The sequence below is a fragment of the Canis lupus genome, chromosome 12, assembly GCF_011100685.1.
Source record: "Canis lupus familiaris isolate Mischka breed German Shepherd chromosome 12, alternate assembly UU_Cfam_GSD_1.0, whole genome shotgun sequence".
Lineage (NCBI taxonomy): Eukaryota > Metazoa > Chordata > Mammalia > Carnivora > Canidae > Canis > Canis lupus.
In genome coordinates this window covers 9,305,930-9,327,422 of record NC_049233.1, presented here as the reverse complement: position 1 = coordinate 9,327,422, position 21,493 = coordinate 9,305,930, and the positions used below count along the sequence as shown (strand labels likewise).

General features: G+C 48.2%; 1 long non-coding RNA gene across 1 annotated transcript in view; it reads left to right on the top strand.

Moving 5' to 3' along the window:
• Positions 1–2,919: 2,919 nt before the first annotated feature.
• Positions 2,920–21,493, top strand: part of LOC111098250 — a 33,421-nt gene continuing 14,847 nt past the window's right edge. Inside the window, exon 1 of the long non-coding RNA XR_005367665.1 lies at positions 2,920–3,016. This is a non-coding gene — a long non-coding RNA (uncharacterized LOC111098250). The remainder of the gene's footprint in view (positions 3,017–21,493) is intronic.

Sequence of the window (21,493 nt, the reverse complement as noted above, 5' to 3'; positions counted from 1 at the left end):
CAGCCACGCACTCTGTGTGCATTCTTTCACCCACTCCTCAAGCTAGCTTTAGGAGCTGGGTACAGCAGTCAGTGTTCCCCTTTTCTAGGCCAAGAGACTGAGCTAAGAGAAGCAACACACCCAAGAACACACAGCTAGAAAGAGGCAGCCCTGGGACTGGAGCCTGCTTGGTTGAGATCCCAGTTTCAAAAGGGGGCCTCATTCTTCTATTTTCTTTGACTTGTTTATCCTTTCAGATTTTCTGTACGCAACATGTGAGTCCATTCTGATTACATGTAAAATAAAAATGAAATGTTTTCAATCCCCAGTAGCCCCTTCCCTCCCCATAGTTGGCCACCCTTATTTGCCAAGTGTGTCCTTCCTTCTGGACCTTTTCTTACACACACACACACACACACACACACGCACAAACACACACAGAGTTGCTATTATAAAAATATAAAAGAGATTATGCTGTAAAAATATTTCCACAATCTCTCTTTTCTTAGCAATGTGTTCTTTCCAGATTCATAGATTGGGGCCCATTTCCCTTTTAAATGGCTGTACAGTGCTCGACAGTAAGACTATGTCATCATGTCACTATTCTCTATTGATGGTCAGTTTACTCATCTGTAAAATGGAGATAATAGTTATACTTGCCACAAAGTATTATTGTGAGATTTAATGAGGTACTACATGCAAGTGGCTGAAAATTGGTCATGGTGCATGATAACTGCACATGCACAACTATTAGCTATTGTAATCTTTACTAGCATCATCACTTCTATAGATGGACATTAATATTATTTCCAGGGGTTTTTTTTTTGTTACAAAGAATGCTACACTGAAGACTTTTTTTTCTCACATTTTGTGTGCATATGTGAATTTGCCTGTGAAATAGATTTCTGGAATGCTGGGTGAGGAGTTTGGAGAGAGAGGTCAAGGTATTTCTTCCCTGCGTCAGCCCCATGCCTATGACATCAACATCGTTCTCAAGCTACAGTTCCACCAGGTAGCCCCTCTGCAGGTTCTGAATCTCACAGGTATCACATTCCTCCTCCCCTGGCCTCCTTAGCCCTTGGGTGGTGACAGCTTCCTGCCTGTGGCTGGCTTCTGAGGCATTTGCCATCCCATAACCCTGCTCATTCCCCTAGAAGCTGATCCTTTACATCATTACCATTATTTGAACCATCAGGAGGTAAGTTCTGTGTTCTGCTGGGACCTTGACTGACACACTGGCTGTTGTGTTCTACCAGTTGCCTGTTCGTATCCATTGCCCATTTTCTAGAGCATTGCTTTTATGATTTATAAATACTTTTAATAAAATATGACTTAATATTTTATAGATATGATATATTTTAGTCTTAGTTAATCTTAAAATTTTTTTAATGTGATACATGCTTGTAGTGAAAAAAAAAAGAACTCTGGGATGTTTGGATGGCTCATCAATTAAGCATCAGCCTTTGGCTCAAGTCATGATCCTGAGTCCTGGGATTGAGCTCAGGATCTGGTTCTCTGCTCAGTGGGGAGCCTGCTTCTCCCTCTCCGTCTGCCCCTCCCCCTCTCCTTGCTCTCTCTTTCAATTAAATACATAAAATCCCTTTTTTTTTAAATTCTAGCAACACAGAATGATAAAATGAGAACCAAATGTCCTGAATGAGAAGTCCCCCCATAAGTCTTGTGGATGTGAACAGAAGGAAATGAGGGTGCAGACTGACAAATGAAGGAAAGTGTGATTGTGATTGTGATTGGATACTCGCCTATGGTACCAGCCATCATTCAGAAATCATTCGGTCTCTGCAGAGAACACGTTCCTGGTTTTAGCCCAGGGGTGAATACCACTGCAGCCGTCACTCCATGCATGGTCCAGGGAGCAGCTGACTGGCACAGCTGTTTTATGGACAGTCTTTTAATTAATCACCTTGAATTTGGCTTGCCTTCCACCTCTGCCCCACATTTGTAGACTACAAAGGAAGGGGTCTCTCCCACCCCTGCCACCCCCCTCAAGTCCTGGTGAGTTTGGGGTGGTGCCCCCCTTGTGCTGGATTCTCCCTTTATCTGACACAGTCATTCTTTCCACCCAGATGTCTGGTCCTCTGATGGCTCCCTCCTGTCCTCAGCTGGTAATGGGTATACTCCCTTTGGAACTTCTTTACTATCACTTCAGTGGAGTTTGGGCAAGTGGAAGGGGCAATGAACATGCTCAGTTCTATGTAGGAAGCCTACTATAACTCAAACCACATGAAACACAGGATTTTTGCAACTCATGGGGGAGGTGGCTCAGGGGTAGCCCCATGTTTCCTCTGTCATTGTCCTCCAGCATCTCCTTCTGGCCCCTCCCCTACAAATGCACATACCTACCCTGCCAGCTCTCAGACTCTCCAGTTACCTTACAGAAAGCCTGTCCACACTGCAATCCCCCTTTAGAGTGCTGTGGCCACAGCCTGGCTGGCATGATGACTTTCCTGTCATTAGTGCTCAGTTTGGGATCCTTCCTAGACCTCCTGGTCCTCTCTGTTGAAGCCCAGTGCCCAACCCCCTTCTCCTGAGACTCCATCTGCCTCAGGTCCTTGACTGGTGGCAGCCTGCAGCCCGCTGCATGACACGGCAAATAAAGTTTTATGTCATGTTTAGGGCAGCTTTCAAGCCAAAACAGCAAAGTTAAGTAGTTGAGACAGCGATCGCATGGCTCACAAGACTTAAATTATTTACTGTGTGACCCTTCACAGATGTTTGCTGACTCCTGCTCTAGGCATTCTGCTCCCCAGTGTTTGGAATGGGGAGAGACCTTTGTGACTCCTGCCCTTAATCTTGTGACCTGGTCAGTCATTCCTCCTGGAGAATGAAGGAGGTAAACCTTGATCCCTGTCCCTAGTAGTCAGGGTGACCCAAAGCCTTGCACATGATCCACTGTGACCTCGCTTCTGGGCAGGGGGCTGGCCCCAGAGCTGGATGACCACACACAACCAGGAACACAGCCTGTAACATGGCCAGCCAGTCAGCCAGACACAGATGTGACCCCACCCCATCCACGGAGGTGAGAAAGTTCTCCTGGACACAGCACTGGTGAGGGTGGAGGTGGTGGGGAAGAGTAGGCAACAAGGTTCTTTCTAGAACAGTATCGGCCAGACTGCTCAGGCATCCACAACCATGGGCAGGCCAGCTATGCCGGCCTTGCCCTCAGGCAGGGGACGGGTGTGGAGGGAGAGATGGAAGGTGCAGTGGAGGTTTCATGAAGGTGGGTAGCATCTCCAGCAACTCTGGGAACTGAGCTGCCGAAGATGCTCCTGGATGCCATTCCTCCAGGGAGCCTTGCCCGTCTAGGTGTCAAAACACCACAAGATTGGATTATACCTAATTTCTGCTACTCTCAGTCATCCCCTGAGACTCCACCAACACCTCCTCCTTTACCCCTGCCCTGCATTGGTCCCATGGGAACCACGACATAATGCCTTAGAAACTTCTAGTTCTGTCACTTATGGAAACTTCTCTTTTCAAAATCACTTTTGACCTCCATGTGTCTGCATCCCATTGGTTAGTCACCTATCCTCATTTTACCCAATCTTCCCATATCCTTTGATATGTTTGCTTTGACACTGCACTTGCTGTCCCCTCCACTCTTGGAATGTTCATCTCCTGGCTGGTCTCATGGCTGGATCCTTCTCGTCATTCTTGCCTCAGGTCAAAAGGCATCTCCTCAGTAAAGTATGCCCTGTTCATCAGATCCAGGTGACCACTACCCTCCACCGTATTGCACCAATAGTTTCTTCAGAGCAGTTATCATGACCTGAAATTATATGGTTTACTGATGGGCCAAGAGGGTAAGCCTAAGTTCTGGAACCCTAACTACCTGGGTGCAGATCTCCTCTCTGCCATTTCTAGCTGTGAGATCTCTGACAGCCTGTGGTCTTCCTGTGGCTCAGTTTCCATAGTTGTGCAATGGAGGTGACATAAGTCAGGCCCATGGGCTAAATCTGCCTGTTTCTGATCAACCAACAAGTGAAGAATAGCTGTATGTTTTTTGTTTGTTTGTTTGTTTGTTTTTTGTAAATTTATTTTTTATTGGTGTTCAATTTGCCAATATATAGAATAACACCCAGCTCATTCCATCAAGTGCCCCCCTCAGTGCCCGTCACCCAGTCACCTCCCGCCCACCTCCCCTTCCACCACCCCTAGTTTGTTTCCCAGAGTTAGGAGTCTCTCATGTTCTGTCTTCCTTTCTGATATTTCCCACTTATATTTTCTCCTTTCCCCTTTATTCCCTTTCACTATTTTTTATACTCCCCAAATGAATGAGACCATATAATGTTTTTCCTTCTCCGATTAACTTACTTCACTCAGCATAATACCCTCCAGTTCCATCCACGTTGAAGCAAATGGTGGATATTTGTCGTTTCTAATGGCTGCCTACAGAATGGGAGAAGGTATTTGCAAATGATGTATCAGATAAAGGGCTAGTAGCCAAGATCTATAAAGAACTTATTAAACTCAACAGCAAAGAAACAAACAATCCAATCATGAAATGGGCAAAAGACATGAACAGAAATCTCACAGAGGAAGACATAGACATGGCCAACACGCACATGAGAAAATGCTCCGCATCACTGGCCATCAGGGAAATATATATCAAAACCACAAGGAGATACCACCTCATGCCAGTGAGAATGGGGAAAATTAACAAGGCAGGAAACAACAAATGTTGGAGAGGATGTGGAGAAAGGGGAACCCTCTTGCACTGTTGGTGGGAATGTGAACTGGTGCAGCCACTCTGGAAAACTGTGTGGAGGTTCCTCAAAGAGTTAAAAATAGACCTGCCCTACGACCCAGCAATTGCACTGCTGGGGATTTACCCCAAAGATACAGATGCAGTGAAACGCCGGGACACCTGCACCCCGATGTTTCTAGCAGCAATGCTTTTAAATGGTAGGGAAAAAAATCAAAAGAAGGATATTTTGTGATGGGTGAAAACTATGTGAAGTAAAAAAATTCAGTGATCACAAATAGAGTTTTATTGGAATACAGCCATATCCATTCATTTACGTATTGTCTAGGGCTGCTTCCCTTGCTATTATGACAGAGTTGAGTGGTTGTGGCCAACTACACGGCCTGCAAAGTCTGAACTATGAAAGCTTAAAATATTTACTCTCTGGTTCTTTACAAGAAATGTTTGCTGACCTCTGAAATAAATATCTGCCATCAAGGGTTGATGTACATGAATTGATATATATAGAATTCTTAGCACAGTGCCTGATAGATGCATGTAGATAGAGATATAGATGGATGTCAGCAACACGGAAGTATCAGCTACTGTTTACCATCTGCCTTCCCTCTGCCAGCCTGTCCAGTAGAACTTCCTCCAATGATGGAAATGTCTTTATCTGCACTGTCCTGTGCACTAACCACCAGTCACATACAACTATTGAACATTTGAAATGTAGCTAGTATGACTAAGGATTGACTTTTTAATTATAGCTAATTATAACTAATTTCATTAGTTAAATTTCTACCAACTTAAAATACCACATGGCTAGTGGCTCCCTATTGGACAACACCTCTGGAAAGCAAAGCCTCACGAGAAGATGCCTGCCTGGCATGTGAGGAGCTCTCAGTAAATGTAGGCTCTATGTCGTTCTTCCCTCTTCTCTTCCTCCGGCCACCCTCTGCCCTCATGGTCTTGTACTTTTCCTGCCCTCTTTGTCCTGCTTTCTCTCCTTGAGATAAGTCTTCTCTCTCCCACCTGGGGCTGCCATCCATACCCTGCTTGGGCTCCACAGGCCCCTCCTCAGGCAGTGCCCACTGGCATCCAAGCCTCATCCTTGGCCAACCTAGGTCACTGTAAATCAGCCCCGATAATTCACCATCTGGTCCCAGCCCTTAGCAAAGAGCAGAGGGAGCCAGGCCAGGCAGATTCTGGCTGGAGGCGGGTCAGGAAACCAGGGCTCTCGCACAGCAGCCAGGGACACTCCATCATTTCCGAGGCTGGCACAGTACTCACATGACACCTGGTGCCAGGAGTCCATGCCAGGCCTGAGAGGGGGGCACCAATTGCCGAGGAGCCAGGGGCCTGGAGGGCGGAGAGTGTCCAGGAGACTGGCTGCAGGTGCCTCGGATGGGCGGCAGATGGATGGCACAGAGGCAGCGACAAGGACTGGGCTACCAGGCAGCATTGCTGGAGTGTTATGTTCTGTACTCAGGGGCCTTGTTAACATCAGTCATCTGTGGGCCCTTGTCAGCTGTGGGAAAGGGCACTGGGGAAGTGTTGTTGGAGAGGGGAGGACCCATCCAGCGATAGCCCATGCCTGGCCACCTCGTAGCTGCCAGGCCTCCCCTCCCACAGAGGCACCACTGTCCACTCCAGAGAGGCAAGAATAAGCAGGAGAGACCTACGTCCCCACAGTAGAGCACAGTAGAGCACCAGATGAGAAGGTGGTGAGTGGACCCTGGGCCGGGAGCTCAGCAAGGACATTTAAATCATTTCTGACTCATACAGAGTTGAGTGAGTAAGCACTGAACCCTCCCAATCTTTTTGGGAAGAAGCAGGTGTAAGGATTCAGGAACCCTGAACTCCAGCCCTGGCTCAGCCTCTGAGAGCCAGCTGTGTGTTGTGGGACAAGTCATCTGCCTTCATCTGGAAAATGAAGGGGTTGGACTAGATCTGTCATTCTTCACTGGATGGATGGAAGGTGTTGAGAAATGTGTGTGGGGGTACTTTGGGTTGTCACGGTGACTAGGAGGCATGATGGGCATGAGTGGGGGCGGGCAGGGATGCCAACATCCTACAAAGAATGATGCTCCACACAAGCAAAATTGGGAAGCAGCCCCCATCAATACCTGGATAACTGCTAGGGACTTGGAACTTAACCAAAGCCTAGAGAAGGATGGTGGCTGGGTCAAAGCATACAGACAGCAGGGACTGCCCAGCAGGGGACACTTGGACACTGCCCAGCATCCCGGTGTCCTGAGCAGACCCGGGGACAGAGGAAGAACTTCTTCCATGTCAGTGAGCCCAGGCACTGGGAGTTGCAGAAGGTCCATTTCTTCAGACACAGGTGGGAAACACAGATTCCAATTCTCTCATGGGGACCTTTCTCTAGGTCTGTCACGGTGTCCAATCACCCCCTGGCCAGAAAACACATCAAAACACAGCCTTCCTGTTACCTGTACCACTGGGCTGCTTTTTTCAAGGGAAGATAAGAGTGGAGGGAGAAGATGGAGCAGCTCATGGCTACCTTCCATCCCTCCTCATCTGTCTGGTCTCAGTGAAAAGCTCAACATTCACCTAAGTTGTTCCAAAGACCTGGGCCACTCAAGAGGCCATGAGTTAGGAAGGAAGTGTGTGGTGGAAGATAGCTGCTCCACAAAGGAGAAAGCGAGGCCATGTCTGAGAGGCAGACAGCACAGGTTGGCTTCCCCAGCCCTCACTCCAACCCCTTTGCTCCTCCTCAACATTGTCACCTAAGCAATAATCCTGTAGCCAGTGAGTTGCAGTAGTTATGTGCTGGAGGGTGTCTGGGGACAGCTTTTGCCGACCTGATAAAGATGTGGCCCCTCTCCCCTCCCTCCACCGTGCTTCTACCTTCTTCCTGCTGGAACTGCAAATATGATGGCTGGGACTGCAGCAGCCATCTTGTGCTCTAAAGAAAAAGACTAAGAAAATCTGGCTTTGGTGCTGACATCCCTGACATCCTGGAACATGTACCAGCAGTTACATACCTCTGGATTCTTACCATGAGAGGAAAAAACCTCTTTCTCAGACCCTGCAGTGCATTTTCTGATCATTGCTTCCCAGTACATTCCTCACTGATACAATTGGCTGCGCTTTCTTGCCATTTCAACACTCACATACATCAGAGCCCATGTGTGTCCGGCTCCTCGACCCAACTTTGCACTGAGACCATTGCCGTGGGTGTTGGCTACACATGGCGTCCTCTGACAACAAATTGCCTGGGCAGTTCTGCTTCTCCCCCCACCTCGGTAGCAGCTGCCTGCAGGTACCTGCTCAGCCACAGACATAGACACAACCCCAGAAGTACAAGGATGTCAACACCCCAATGGCATGAAGCAGCCATTGCCCGACAGTGACCAGGAACTAAAGGATATATGGTTCCTCCTTCTTCCCGCCACGTTGAGTAGACATTTCCAAAGCACTCAGAAGGCTCTTGGTGTTGGTCAGGCACACTTATATCAGCTTGCTCTCCTCCTTTCATCCTCCCCTCCCCCTATTTCTATTCCTTTCCCAAATACACTACCCATACCCAAAATCCTGTTTCAGATTTTGTTTATTTTGGGGGGAACACTGGGTGATCTCAGACAGCCTGCTCACCCTCTCTGAGCCTCAGTTTGCCCTGCACAGGGAGTAGATATGAGGCACAAGGTCTCTGGGGCCCCCCTCTGGGCATTCCTATGTTCTGTTCTTGCCTTCCCCCCATGTCAGTGTGTCAGCCCTGACTGCAGCTTCCCCCAAAGCAGGGTCCATGACTTCCTCAGGTTGTCTGTGGGGGACCCAGTCCAGCATCATACACAATCCACTGATTGTGCAGGGGGAGAAGAACAACCAGAGGTGTTCATTACAAAGTGAAGCAAACCAGAAAGAAAGCCTCGGGCTCAAAGCTAAATCATGTGAAGGGAGAGAGGGTGGAGGTTGCCAGGCAGGCGCTGAGCCCATTAATGAGAATGAGCAGGGGGTGGTGTGCGCCAGCCCGGGGCAGGGGTCAAACACACAGACTGGTGCTAATTAGCTGCAGTGGCTTTGGTCACAGGTCACTGAGAACCAAAAACTTCAGTCCTGCCAGGTCATTGCTGAAGGAGCTGCAGGAGAAGGAAGGGTAGCCAGGAGATGGATGCGGGGCTGATGAGCAGTGGGAGACATGGGCTGGGATCCATGGCTGCCACTGAGTTGTCGGATCCTACCCCAAATCTTAAGCTCTGCTCCTGTGGGCTGGTCAGAGGCAATTCACTAGGCCTTCACTGAGCACCTGCCTCTACCAGGTTCAGGGTAGAGCGGATGTAGTCCCTGATTTCATAGAGGTCTCAATCCAGCGTGGAAAGAGCTTCTAGAGGGCACCTCTTCCTGTGCCATGTGTCTCCTACTTCCTGCCCAGGGCTTCTCTGATGCTACAGCATTGTAATAGAGCTAATGTGAGTTCCCTCCTCGGTCAGTCAGATAGAAACATACCAGGTTGAATTGTCCCACAGAGGAAACTTTATTTGCAGCTAATAAGGAGATCATGGGTAATAGCTCCCAAAGTCCAAAGACTCCTGGAGCAAGGGTGGATGGGTTCCTTCTGTTTAGGGTTAGGTTGAATTTTTAGATGGGGGAGCCCTGTCATCATAAGTACAGGTGGACCTAAGGTTGCAAAGGTGCTTTAAGAAAAATGTGTCTATGGGACACCTGGGTGGCTCAGTGGTTAAGCACCTGCCTTCAGCTCAGGTTGTGATTCCAGGGTCCTAGGATTGAGTCCTGCATCAGGCTCCCTGCAGGGAGCCTGCTTCTCCCTCTACCTATGTATCTGCCTCTGTGTGTCTCTCATGAATAAATAAATACGATCTTTTTTTTTAAGATTTTTTTTTTTTAATTCATGAGAGACATACAGAGAGAGAGAGAGAGAGGCAGAGACACAAGCAGAGGGGGAAGCAGGCTCCATGCAGGGAGCCCGATGCGGGACTTGATCCCGGGTCTCCAGGATCACGCCCTGGGCCGAAGGCAGGCGCTAAACCGCTGAGCCACTGAGGGATCACCTAAATAACATCTTAAAAAAAAAAAAGGAAAAAAGAAAACACGTCTATACACACATTATATGCTATGTAAATGAGGCTTATGCTCATCCTTGGGTGAGATGTTAGTATTATAATGAGGTAAAAGTAACTGTTGGACATTCTGTGGTCACTCCAAGGTCCATCTGTGCAGGCCTGAGTTGGGGTTTGAGTTCAAACTGGTCTGGGTGGTCTGGGCCATGGGAGCTCTTCCTTCAGGTAGTGGTTATTACTGCTGGAGGGATAGTTTTGGTTTCCACCTGCTGGGTCTTTTGCCTGAGTTGAGAGATAACCTGGAAAGCTGAGTTTAAGGAAAAAAATGTGGGACAAAGGTCAGTGAATACAAGGAGGTAGGCAGTAAAAGTCAGGTCTTGGAGTCTAGCAGATCGGACAGCAAACAGCACGGTCTCTGGTGGGCACTTGCTTGGTGCTCAGGTGCCAGCAACCAGAAAGCGTGGGTCACCCTTGGCTGGGAGCAGCGGCAACAATGGATAATTTCTCTCCCTTTCATAATCCCAGGCTGTATAACACTAAGATGCTTTGTTCCAGGAAGTTCCACAGATGTCCCACTGGGATCAAGTGGCAGTTACTCCCAGGGTTGGCCAGTCCCATGATGTAAACTTGGACTGGCTCCCTCGGTTCCAAGTTCACTTCCCCTTCTCCCTTCCTCCTGCACACAGGGGCCGCTTGCTGCCTGCAGGCCAGCTGTCCCTTCAGATGGCTCTCCAGCAACTGGGCCACGACACAAGGATGCACATGGAGGACTTGTGCGCGCTCTCTCTGTCTCTCTTCCTCTCCCTGTTCCACTTCACCCCCTACAGATCACGAACTGTCCAAGAAGCACTTGACCTGAGTTTAGAAACCCAAGTTCAAGTCCTGGTTCTGCCCTTTTCAGCTGAGTCCTTGGGCTTGGCCTCCCCCTGTTCCCATGGTCTGATCTGTGATTCAGCAGTAGGCGTGCTTACTTACTGGCCGTGCGTTGTACATCATAGAGCACATGGTCCTGTGCTCCTGTGGGTGACTCCCCTGGAGTTCTGCAACCGAGGCCCTGAGACACCACCAGGTAAACTGAGTACTGGATGCTTCTAACATGTTGCTTGACATAGTAGCACGGTCATGGAGTATAATGCCTGCCATTAGACTGGGGAAACTTCTGAGGTCAAAGATCTGTCTTATCAGACTGAGAATTATTGAGAGCTAAGACTGTATCTCCCTAATGGGATAGAGAACTTTCTGAGGACAGGGCTGTGCCTTATGCCAACATCTAGGGGCTCCTCCACTATTCCAACTTGCTGAGAGCATTAATACAATGTCTTCCCTGAGAACAGGACTGGGGCTCCCCTCAGACCGGGGCTCCCTGAGGACAGGGCTGTGTCTCCCCTCAGACTGGGGGTCCCTGAGGGCAGGGCTGTGTCTCCCCCTCCGACTGGGGCTCCTTAGGTGCAGGTTTTAGGAACTTCTCTGTCTCTGCTCCAGCAGCTGTCGCTCCTCCAGGCCCTCCACCCTTCCTGGCACTGTTCCAGTCTCCTCCAGCTCCAGAGATGGCTGTTCTCTTCCAGGCAAGCATGCTCTCTCCCAGTCTCCGTCTCCCCTGTTTTGGCTGAGTTGGTCCGCTGCTCATCCCTGGGTCCCGCTGTCCTCCGCCCTCCTGCCGGCACGTACATGAGGATGAACAGGTTGCATTATGCTAGCTGAGCTTACCCTTTGGTGATTAAAAGGAACATCATGCTGCAAGCAGAGTAATCCTAATTACAAAGTGGAAACCACTGCTTTTTACCAAGAAACAAACGGGGACATTCTGTGCCTTTTCCAAGCACAGCGGGAGGTTGCAAGCTGGCACAAGCTCCTAGGGAGCTGGGTGGTGGAGCTCCCCGGTGAAGCTGCCTGGCCCCCTAGGGTTTACCCCTTCCCCCTTGAGGGGAAGGAGACCAACCTCTGCACAGAGGGAATTAAATCCCTCCACAGGTCAGGTTCATTAACAGGCATCAGTGACCCAGAACCACGACCGTGTTCCCTGGGAAAGTGCAGAGGTTGCTGCAGGAACAGCAGCTCAGGCTGGGAGCTGGGGCAGCGAGGGGTTCATGGAGTGACAGCCAGGGCAGGGGACAGTCCACCTGCTCCTGCTCGGGGACCCATCCCTGCAGATCTGCTGCACCCCCACCTAGTCCCAGCCCGCGGACTCCCTCCTTTCCATCACAAGCCAGAGCTTCTGGTGCTCAATGAGGTGCCTGCAATTTTCCAAGACACAGCTCCACCTTTTATATTCATTTTCCCCTCCCCCTCCTCCCCCTGTCCTTCCTCCCCTCCTCCCTTATGTCAATCACTGGACACAGACTTTGTGACAGTGCTCAGCCCTGGGGATTCACAGCCAACAAGGGAGCCAGGACCTCCCAGTCGAGCTTTCATTCTAATAGAAGAGACACTAGCAAAAAAGTGATTCTAGAAAATATTAATGAATAGGGGTGTGATGGTGTTAAAAGGCAAGAATAGAGGTTGTCTTATCTAACCCAGGGTTCCGGTCTTACAGAATAAAGCCTGAAGTTACGATGTATCAGCAGTTGGCATAATTCATTCACTACTCATTGGTTCATCCACTACATACAAAGCACCCACTATGTGCCAGGTCTTGTTGCCTGGGTGGGAAGGAAGCTGATAACCCCCTTCCTCTCCCCTCATGGAGCGAACTTTTCAGACGGGGAGACCGCGACTGTTATAGTAACACCCAGCACCAGGCATTGTGCTTTCAGAGACCTTTCCGAGACTGTAATCCTTATTCTGGGAGGCACCGTCACTTGTTACATGTCACCTCCAGGTGAGGCCACCAGGGTTTCCATAAGGCCGGAGACTCTTTTGAATCTCGGTGCTGCCCAGAGTGCTTGGAATAAAGACAATATGAATTTAGGTAGGTCAAAAGGAAGGCTGACCCTTTAGTGGGAGTCACTGTGAACCTGCTGGTTCATGATCTGCCTTCCCGGCCACACTGTCCCCTTGGGCATCGTCTGACAAGTAAGTCATTGCTGGCTGGATGGAGAAGGCCAGTCTGATTTGCAGGCCCATGCAGCTGCCCATGCTGACCGACACTTCCGGGCTTGGCAGAGGCCCACTTCTTTCCTTGATAGCAACAGTGTCCTGAGGCCTTTGAGAGGGAAATCATTTTAAATGTAATGATTGCCTTTTACATGTGTCTATTGACTTTTCTCCATGTTCATTGGCATTTCCCAATACTTAGTTAACCGAACAGCCCAGTTACAGCAATCCCAAGCAAACGAGGAGGTGCATATTCATTGCTACTGCCCCAGGCCTCAACCTCGGGGCCCGGTGTCACTTTAGGAGTGGAACACCAGCCCCTTCTCCTGCCTGTACTCCCTGCCTTGCCTTAACTCTCCAGTTGGGTGCGGGGGTGGGTGGCGGCTAGGAAGAGGCATACACATGATTCAACTCACGGGTATCTGTGGAGCTATTCAAGGCCAAGGGTGGGGGGCAAGGGCAGGCCAGGTGAGGCTGTGTAGTCCAGCAAGGTCTTTGTCTCACCCTGAACTTAAATTACCCCTTGCCAGGCCTGACAAGATGCATTCTGTGTTAGGACTTGGGAAAGTTCATGGAATGGTGCCAAAGAGGCTCATCTGCAAGACAGAAACCAGGAGAAGAAGGGGACATGGCCCCGCATGGCAGGTGCTTCATATCTTTAATAACATATTCCTGTGGGTCTCCCTGTTTTGATCTCTGAGCTGGAGGTGATGATCCCTATCCTCATGTGCCATCTAGAAGGTTGGGGCAGACATATGGAGCACAGTCGCACCCCACACACATCCCCTCTTGTGCACACCGGCCACCTTCTGAATGCCTCCAGGTGCTTTTTATTTTTGGGACCGAGGGCTTTCCTTAGTCCCTGGAGCCTTTTCTCCTGCTTGTGGCGAACGAGAAGAGCTGGCATGAACAACTCAGGGGCAACTCAACCTGTGTTTGCTGGAAGTAGGTGTATGAATGCCCCAGCTTCCTCACTGCCAGGCACAAAATTTCAAGCCACAGCTGTCTCCTAAAGCTCCTGCAGTTGGTGATCAGATCTTCAGTGCATGTGGCATTGGATTCCCTCCCTTCCTCACTACCCCATTTACCCACTCCTCTTCCTGTTTCCTGGGACCTGCTCCTTTTTTTTTAAATTTATTTTTTATTGGTGTTCAATTTACCAACATACAGAATAACACCCAGTGCTCATCCCATCAAGTGCCTCAGTGCCCGTCACCCAGTCACCCCCACCCCCCGCCCTCCTCCCCTTCCACCACCCCTAGTTCGTTTCCCAGAGTTAAGAGTCTTTATGTTCTGTCTCCCTTTCTGATATTTCCCACACATTTCTTCTCCCTTCCCTTATATTCCCTTTCACTATTATTTATATTCCCCAAATGAATGAGAACATATAATGTTTGTCCTTCTCCGATTGACTTACTGCACTCAGCATAATACCCTCCAGTTCCATCCACGTTGAAGCAAATGGTGGGTATTTGTCATTTCTAATGGCTGAGTAATATTCCATTGTATACATAAACCACATCTTTATCCACTCATCATTCGATGGACACGATGGACCTGCTCCTAAATAGACTATTTGCACTAGAGTCTTTGACTCAGGGACGCACAGGTGGAAGACAGTAGATTCATTTGGGTATGTGGATTCAGATCCCATTTCTACGACTTAGAGGTTAGGCCTGTGACTTAAGCTCCTTTTGCCTCTTCACTGGTAAAATGGGCATAACGATAGACCCTACTTCATAGAATTGTCTGAAGATTGCATGAGTGATTACATAGAAAGCTTTATAATAGCACCCGGCTCGGAGCAAATGCTTGAATGTTATTAAAGCATGAGCTCCACAAGATCACAGGCATTTGCAGTCTCACATGCCCTGTGTATGCAATTAACTGTTGTGAGTCTGGGCTCTGGTGCCCGGCCTGGCCTGCCACCTGCCCTCACTGTGCACTGTGCCTTTCCTGGAATCGACAGCTGTTGCCAGGCAAGGGAGACTGAGTCAGTCCCTGGGTGACCCCCACTCCACCCTGCCTTAAGGACATCATCCAGGCTGTGGAGGTCAGACCTGAGACTGACATTTTCATATTAAATGAGGCCTGTTCTCTGGTTTCCCTTCCCTTCCCCCTGGGCAGGGGTGCCCAGAAGAGGCCCAGGGCAGCGTCTCTTAGGGCTGCAATTTTTAATTAGCCTTTACTCTTTGAAAAGACTAAAATGTTATACAAACGTGAGTTGTTAATAAAAACAATTAATCTTGTTGGGGCCAACAGGGCCTCTCCCTTCTTGATGAAGGCAGTTCAACAGAAAACAAAAAGGGGACCAGGAGTCTAGTCCTGGCCTATTTACTAACTCACTCAGTGACCTTGAACAAACCATATCTTTTTGGGGGGAGCCTTGGGGTGCTCTTTGATAAAATGAGGGTTTTAAAGACTCCTCCCATCTCTGATTCCAAGGCAGACCTCACCAAGGATTGCAGGCAGGGGACCAGATGTTTACTACCTAGATGTGCCCAAAGATTTTCACCCGTTGACTAATTTATTCTGCATGTGACCCTATTATATAAGGACTGCCTCCTGGTTTATAGACGGGGGCACCACAGTTGGGAGAGTTACATAACTCATCCACCGTCAGTGAGTTAACAGTGATGGAGCTGGGCTGTGTGATGCACGTGCATGTGCATATGCATGACCACCCGTTTGTGTATTGCATGCACTTGAACAGTGTCATGTGTTGGTGCATACACGTTTGCATGTGGGCACATAGGTCTGCTTGTGTGTTCCACTGTATGCGTGTGGGTGCCCAGGAGTGGCATCTATCTGTTCAACATCAAGTTTCCTCTGAGATGTCCTGAATGGCAGGCACCCCATGTCCCATTCTCTCTCCTCTTGCTGTTCCCTCTCCTTCCTTTCTTCCCTCACTCTTTCCTGTGTCTCCAGACAGAGCCACCTGAATTGGTTTTCTTTTGAAAAGAAAACAAAGCCTACTCTTTCCAAACTCCAAATGCTTTTACCTGCTGGAAAATCCATAACAATTAACCAGATCTGCCGGAGAAGAAAAAAAAATCCCAGGACCTGCTGAGATGGTTCTAGCAAAGGCAGTTGCTCTCTGAAGCTGGTTAAAAATTCAGAGGGCGCATTGGCATATGATATGAGGAGCAGTCTTTTACTAAAGAGATTTAATGGCCCACAATTCAATTTGAACTAAAAGAATCCCCCCGATGACTCCTTATAAAGTCTTCCCAAGCCCTGAGTCGATATCTACGGGGCTGGTGAGGAGCAACTATTGATTAGCTGTCTCTGCCAATGAGCATTACAAGCCGAGGAGGTTGGAGGGGAGTCGTGCGCACAGTTACACGGGGGGCACGTTGTAAAATCGGCCCGTATTGACTGGTGGCGGTGCCGCCCAGGCCAGGACAAAGATGGCTCACGTGGCACCTGAGAGCTAATCAAGGTCCCTGGGACCCCACTGGGACAGATGAAGCCACAGTCCTCTCTCCTACCAGGGGGCACATGACAAGGACACAGAAGCCCAGTTTCTCATCATTTCATGCCCAACAATCCTTGGGTATAAGAGGAGACTTAAAATTTCCTTGTGTTCTAACCAGTTGGTTCACCAACGAAAAGTAGAAAAGTGTCTGTGATGCCACATTTATCCTTGTGCTGGCAATTTGGCAACCTCAGCTGTATAAGCATGTAACAAGAATTCCAGAGTCAGAAAGACAGGGCTTCTGGGTATTAAAAAAAAAAAAAATCCTCATGATGAAGTCTATGCATTAAAATACATGCTGAATTCAAGGACCAGCAATTTAGGCCCTCACTCAGAACCTATTAACTCTTATTTTATACATAATTCTAATCTACTTGATGTCTGGTTTCATACTAGTAAGCAACGAAGCAGGTAAGGATGACTCTGCTAAAGGTAGTACTACTATTGGCAGCAAGGGGTAAGAGCTGGTGGAAAGAGCTAAGGCAGAGAAGCTTTAAGTCAGAGTGGAAACAGTCACATACTGGGTCTCCGTATTAGTCCATGCTCAGGCTATTCAAACAAAATACCATAAACCAGGTGGCTTAAACAGACATTTATTTTCTCATAGTTCTGGAGGTTAGAAGTCCAAGCTCAGAGAGCCGGCAGGGGTACCTTCTGGTGAGAACTCCCTTCCTGACTTGCAAATGGCCTATTTCTCTCACTGGGCCTTTCCTCTGTGTGCTGGGAGGAGATAGCGAGCCCTCTAGCCCTGTGTCTCTTCCAGTTCTCATACAGAGAGCAGGCCTACTGGAGAAGGGCTCCATCCACCCTTATGATCTCATTTAACCCTAATTACCTCCTTAAATCAGGCCCCATCTTCAAATGCAGTCCCACTAGTGGGTTAGGGCTCTGACTCAGTTGAATCCGGAACAGTCTGCAGTGCCCCGCACGGTACAACAGCTGATGTTCAGGAAGGGTTATCTAGAGAAGCTTCTAAATCATGTGTACTTGCTTCTCTGTAAGACGGCAGGGAAATAAGGGCTGCATTTTATAAAGATTTCCCTTCAAAAGGCAAAAAACATTTGCCAAAATATTGGCTTTGAAGGAACAGAACTCCATTTAAAAAGAATATCACTCTTGTGAAATAATTCTTTTTTCAGAGTCCTGACAGAGCATTTAAGAAATGTCACCCTCAAATAAGGATCATTTAAAGAGAGTTTAATAAAGGGGCTTTTTGCAAAGTTGTGGGCAGATAGGGAAACCAGGAGGTGGAGTGCTGTAGCCAGGCTGGGAGGGGTGAAATGTATGCCCCTCAGAAGCCCAGTTCACCAAGCACCGAGGAGGCTGCCCCTAAAGAACTGGAATGTTCTTTCTAGGGCTCAGCAGATCACAGCAAGGAGGAGGGAGATGGAAAGTGAGTAAGCTAAGCAAACGCTCTCTCCGTCCGTCTCATGCAGCTCCCAAGGTGCCAAATCTGACCAGCAGTCAGAGAGCAGGAAGCCCAGGGTTGAACCCATGGTTTCAGCCTCCTGGAATGGAAAGCAGACATAGAAGAGTAAACCCGGTAAGATGCCCTGGTGCCTTACCTGATCCTGGGTGCCCTGGCTCTGTGACAGGTCATCCTGCCCATCCCCCTGTATGTTGAGTGCAGGAGCTGGAGGGGACCCCAGCCCTCTCCTGGCTTCCCTCCCCCCCACTCTGGCCCTGTTGGATTCTCTCATCTTCCATAAAGCAGGAGGATCTCACTTAAAAAGCCTCTCCAGCCATCCTGCTGTGCCTTACCATCAAACACACACAGAGCTGCCCCCTCTTCAACAGAAAAAGAAATTCATTTCCCACCAAAATTCATTTCAAAATGGAACACCACCATTTCTTTATTCAAGCCCTGCCCAGCCTGAGGCTCTGGAACCTTTGCCTCCACCGGTGCTGAAAGGAACAGAGCCAGAGCCAGAGCCGGGCTTCTCCACACCTGCACCAACTGATTTGCACCAAACGGCTCTAATTAGCACATCCCGAGCTATGATTAGGCTTCCAGGGGAAGCATGCCAAATGCCATTAATTATGGATGTGATCTTAAATTATTCACTTGGAATGTTTTTTTTTCCTTGATATGCCCCTTTCATCTCAACTAACTTTTTGTCACATCCAAGAATAGATCCAATTAAGCCTCAAAAAGCAGAAGTTTGTTATGTTAAAGAAAAGGTAAACTGAAAATTAATCACTTTTTTTTTTCTTCACAATTATGGTGTTTGTTGGTAGTGATGAGGAAGCAGCCCAAAGAGGAAAAGGTCTTTGATTTTCTTCCCTACCTTTCCTTTCTGCAGAACCTTGGTTCATATGGCTCAACAGTGCTGCCTTGCTCTTTCTGCTAGGAGCACGGCCGAGGATGTCTTAGTTAGGTTCCCTGGAAGCAGGTCCTGAGCTGAGGGTCTGTGTGCAAAGGATTTAGGAAGCCGAAAGGAGTTGGAGAAGTAGGACAAGGAAGGTGAAGCAAGGTACAGGTCCCAGCCTCAGCCTGATCCTGAGGGGAGCTCTGCAGTGTAAATTTCACCTGGGGTCTCTAAGGCAGGGGAACCAGACTCTTGCACCAGCTGATCATTGACTAAAGGCTGCTGGGGGCTGGAGGGGGCCCTAACTCCCAGGCACTTACTAGCCTGCTGACTACAAGTGTGGACTAGGCAGTTCTCAAAAGGCAGTTCTTTGAAAAGAACATCAGGCATAGGCCATTAGAAACAAAGTAGACACTGGAAACGACTGCACAGAATGGCATAGTCTCCACTAAAGGGGCCTCAACAGGATCATAGACAGAGAATGGAAGATGGAGAGCAATTCTGTTTCAGGCCCCCAAAGGTCAGCATGCCTGCAGTGTGGTCTGTCGGCACAGATGCTCTAAGCACCCGTGTGTACCCAGCACCACGCTGTGTGCGGCGGGAGAGACACAGGCAAATCCTGTGGAGCTTACACTCGCTGTCAGGAACCGGTCTAACACAAATGAAAGGACAAAGTTGAGGATGTCCAGATTAAATACAGAGACGTATGGTTGAGACCTAATTGCAGGAAGGGTTCATCAATGTGAATCTGAGCTGGGCTGTGGAGGATGGAAAGAAAAAATGATGATTTCTTACATATACCGGTTTATAAAATACTTTATGAAAAGCACTCTCCAGCCTGTTTTCTCATTTAAGCATTCGAATAAGGCCTTGACACAGTGTAATATTTGCGGTTTACAAATCGGAGGCTGAGAAAGTGACTTTCCACTAGCCATGCTGTCTCCCAGGTAGTAGATTTGCAGGCAGAGAGTAGAAGGAAGGGTGCTGGGTGGGGCAGCAGTCTGAGCAAAGTGTTGGTGGCTGCCATGGGCATATAAAGACCATAAGGAAAAGAACTTGTTTAATTAATTTCCATGTTGTGGTGGCCATTTGTTCCCACCCCCCTTGAACTGCCCCTGCCATGTCTCAGCGGAATAAAATAATCTCTCTTTAGAAGGAACCCATGCCTGGAAACAAACTCCAAGTGGAAGTGGCTGCCCATCCAGGCCTTTTACTGTAGACAGGAGACATGCAGGAGCCCTGAAGAGCCAATGGTCAGGCACTGGAGAGGCAACGCGCAGAAGGCTGGGAACCAAAGGTGTGCACAGGACGAGAGGGACACTGTTGGTCAGAGATCCAGGCCAAGGAAGACTGTCCCGCACAAACCAGACAGGCCAGAGCCCAAGAACAGCATTGTGCAGCCAGAGATGCCCAAGGACAGTTTTGCTCAAGGGCAGTGGCTGTTGTCTCCAATCCCATCTCAGCTTCAGAGTGGCCCTAGGGAAAGATGGGCTGTCAGTCCAGTTCACCAGACACTTAGCGAGCATCTAGTATGTACCAGACACTAAGTACACCAGGTACTCAGTCTCCCATGGACTATGACTTGGAGTATTTTAAAATCTACTCAAGAATCATTGGTACTCCTCCCTTCAAAAGGTGGAGCCAAACTCCTTTGTATATGGGCTGGCCTTGGTGATTTTTTTCCTAGTAGGCAGAAAGTGGTAAAAGTGGTGATTTGTGACTTCCAAGCTAGATCACAAAAGACATTGTCACTTCCTTCTGCTTCTCCTTCTCTTGAATTTCCTGTGCTGGGGGGAAGAGGCCAAGGTGAGGAGGAACAGCAGCCTCCTACCAGCCCAGCATCCACTTGGCAGCCATGTGAAGGAGCCATGTTGGAAGCCATTCCTCCTCCCCCCGGGCTCCTCCAGCCCCGTCAGGCCTTCAGGTAACTGACATCTCAACTGCAGCTTAATGAGAAACCCTAAGTCAGCACCACCCAGTTAAACCACATCCAAATTTCAGACCATAAGAGAGAAAAAAGAGTTATTGTTTTATCCACTGAGTTTAAGGTAACTGGAGAAGTAGGCATGATTAACACAAGACAGAGTATTCAGAACCCCTTGAGAATAGATCTTCCTGATTCCATCAAAGGCAGGTATCAGCATAGTATCACAGTAAAAATACAAACAACCTGAATCCTAAAGCTTTTTTCTTTTTACTTTTAATTCAATTAATCAATATATAGTAAGTACATCATTAGTTTCAGATGTAAAGTTCAGTGATTCATCAGTTGCATATAACACCCTCTGCTCATCACATGCCTGCCTTGATGCCCATCACCCAGTTACCACACCCCATTTCTCTTCCCTCCAGTGACCCTCAGTTTTTCCTTAGAGTTAAGAGTCTCTCATGGTTTGCCTCCCTCTTTGATTTCTTGCCATTCAGTTTTCCCTCCCTTCCCCTATGATCCTCTGTGTTGTTTGTTATGTTCCACATATGAGTGAAACTCTATAATTATCTTTCTCTGATTGACTTATTTCACTCAGCATAATACCCTCCAGTCTACATTGATATAAATGGTAAGATTTCATTCTTTTTGATGGTTGAGTAATATCCTTTTATATATATATATAATATATAAAATATATATATAATATATTAACATATATATAAATATACCACATCTTTATCCATTCATTTGTTGATGGAATCCAAAAGCTTTTTGAAAATAATGGGCAGTTTTGCTAAAGATTCTTTAGAAAGGAGAGGAATCAGGTAGGAATTACATCTCACGGAGACCCAAACTTCTTACAATCTCCTTTACTCTCCTCTTCTTTCTGGAAAATGTTCTCTAGATGTATCTGCTTTTGCCAGAATTCCAGCCCATCTGTGTCACACCTCCCCAGTGCTTCCATGGGTAGCATTGTTCTGATGCTCTCATACCTGTTACTCACAGCCAGTACAGCAG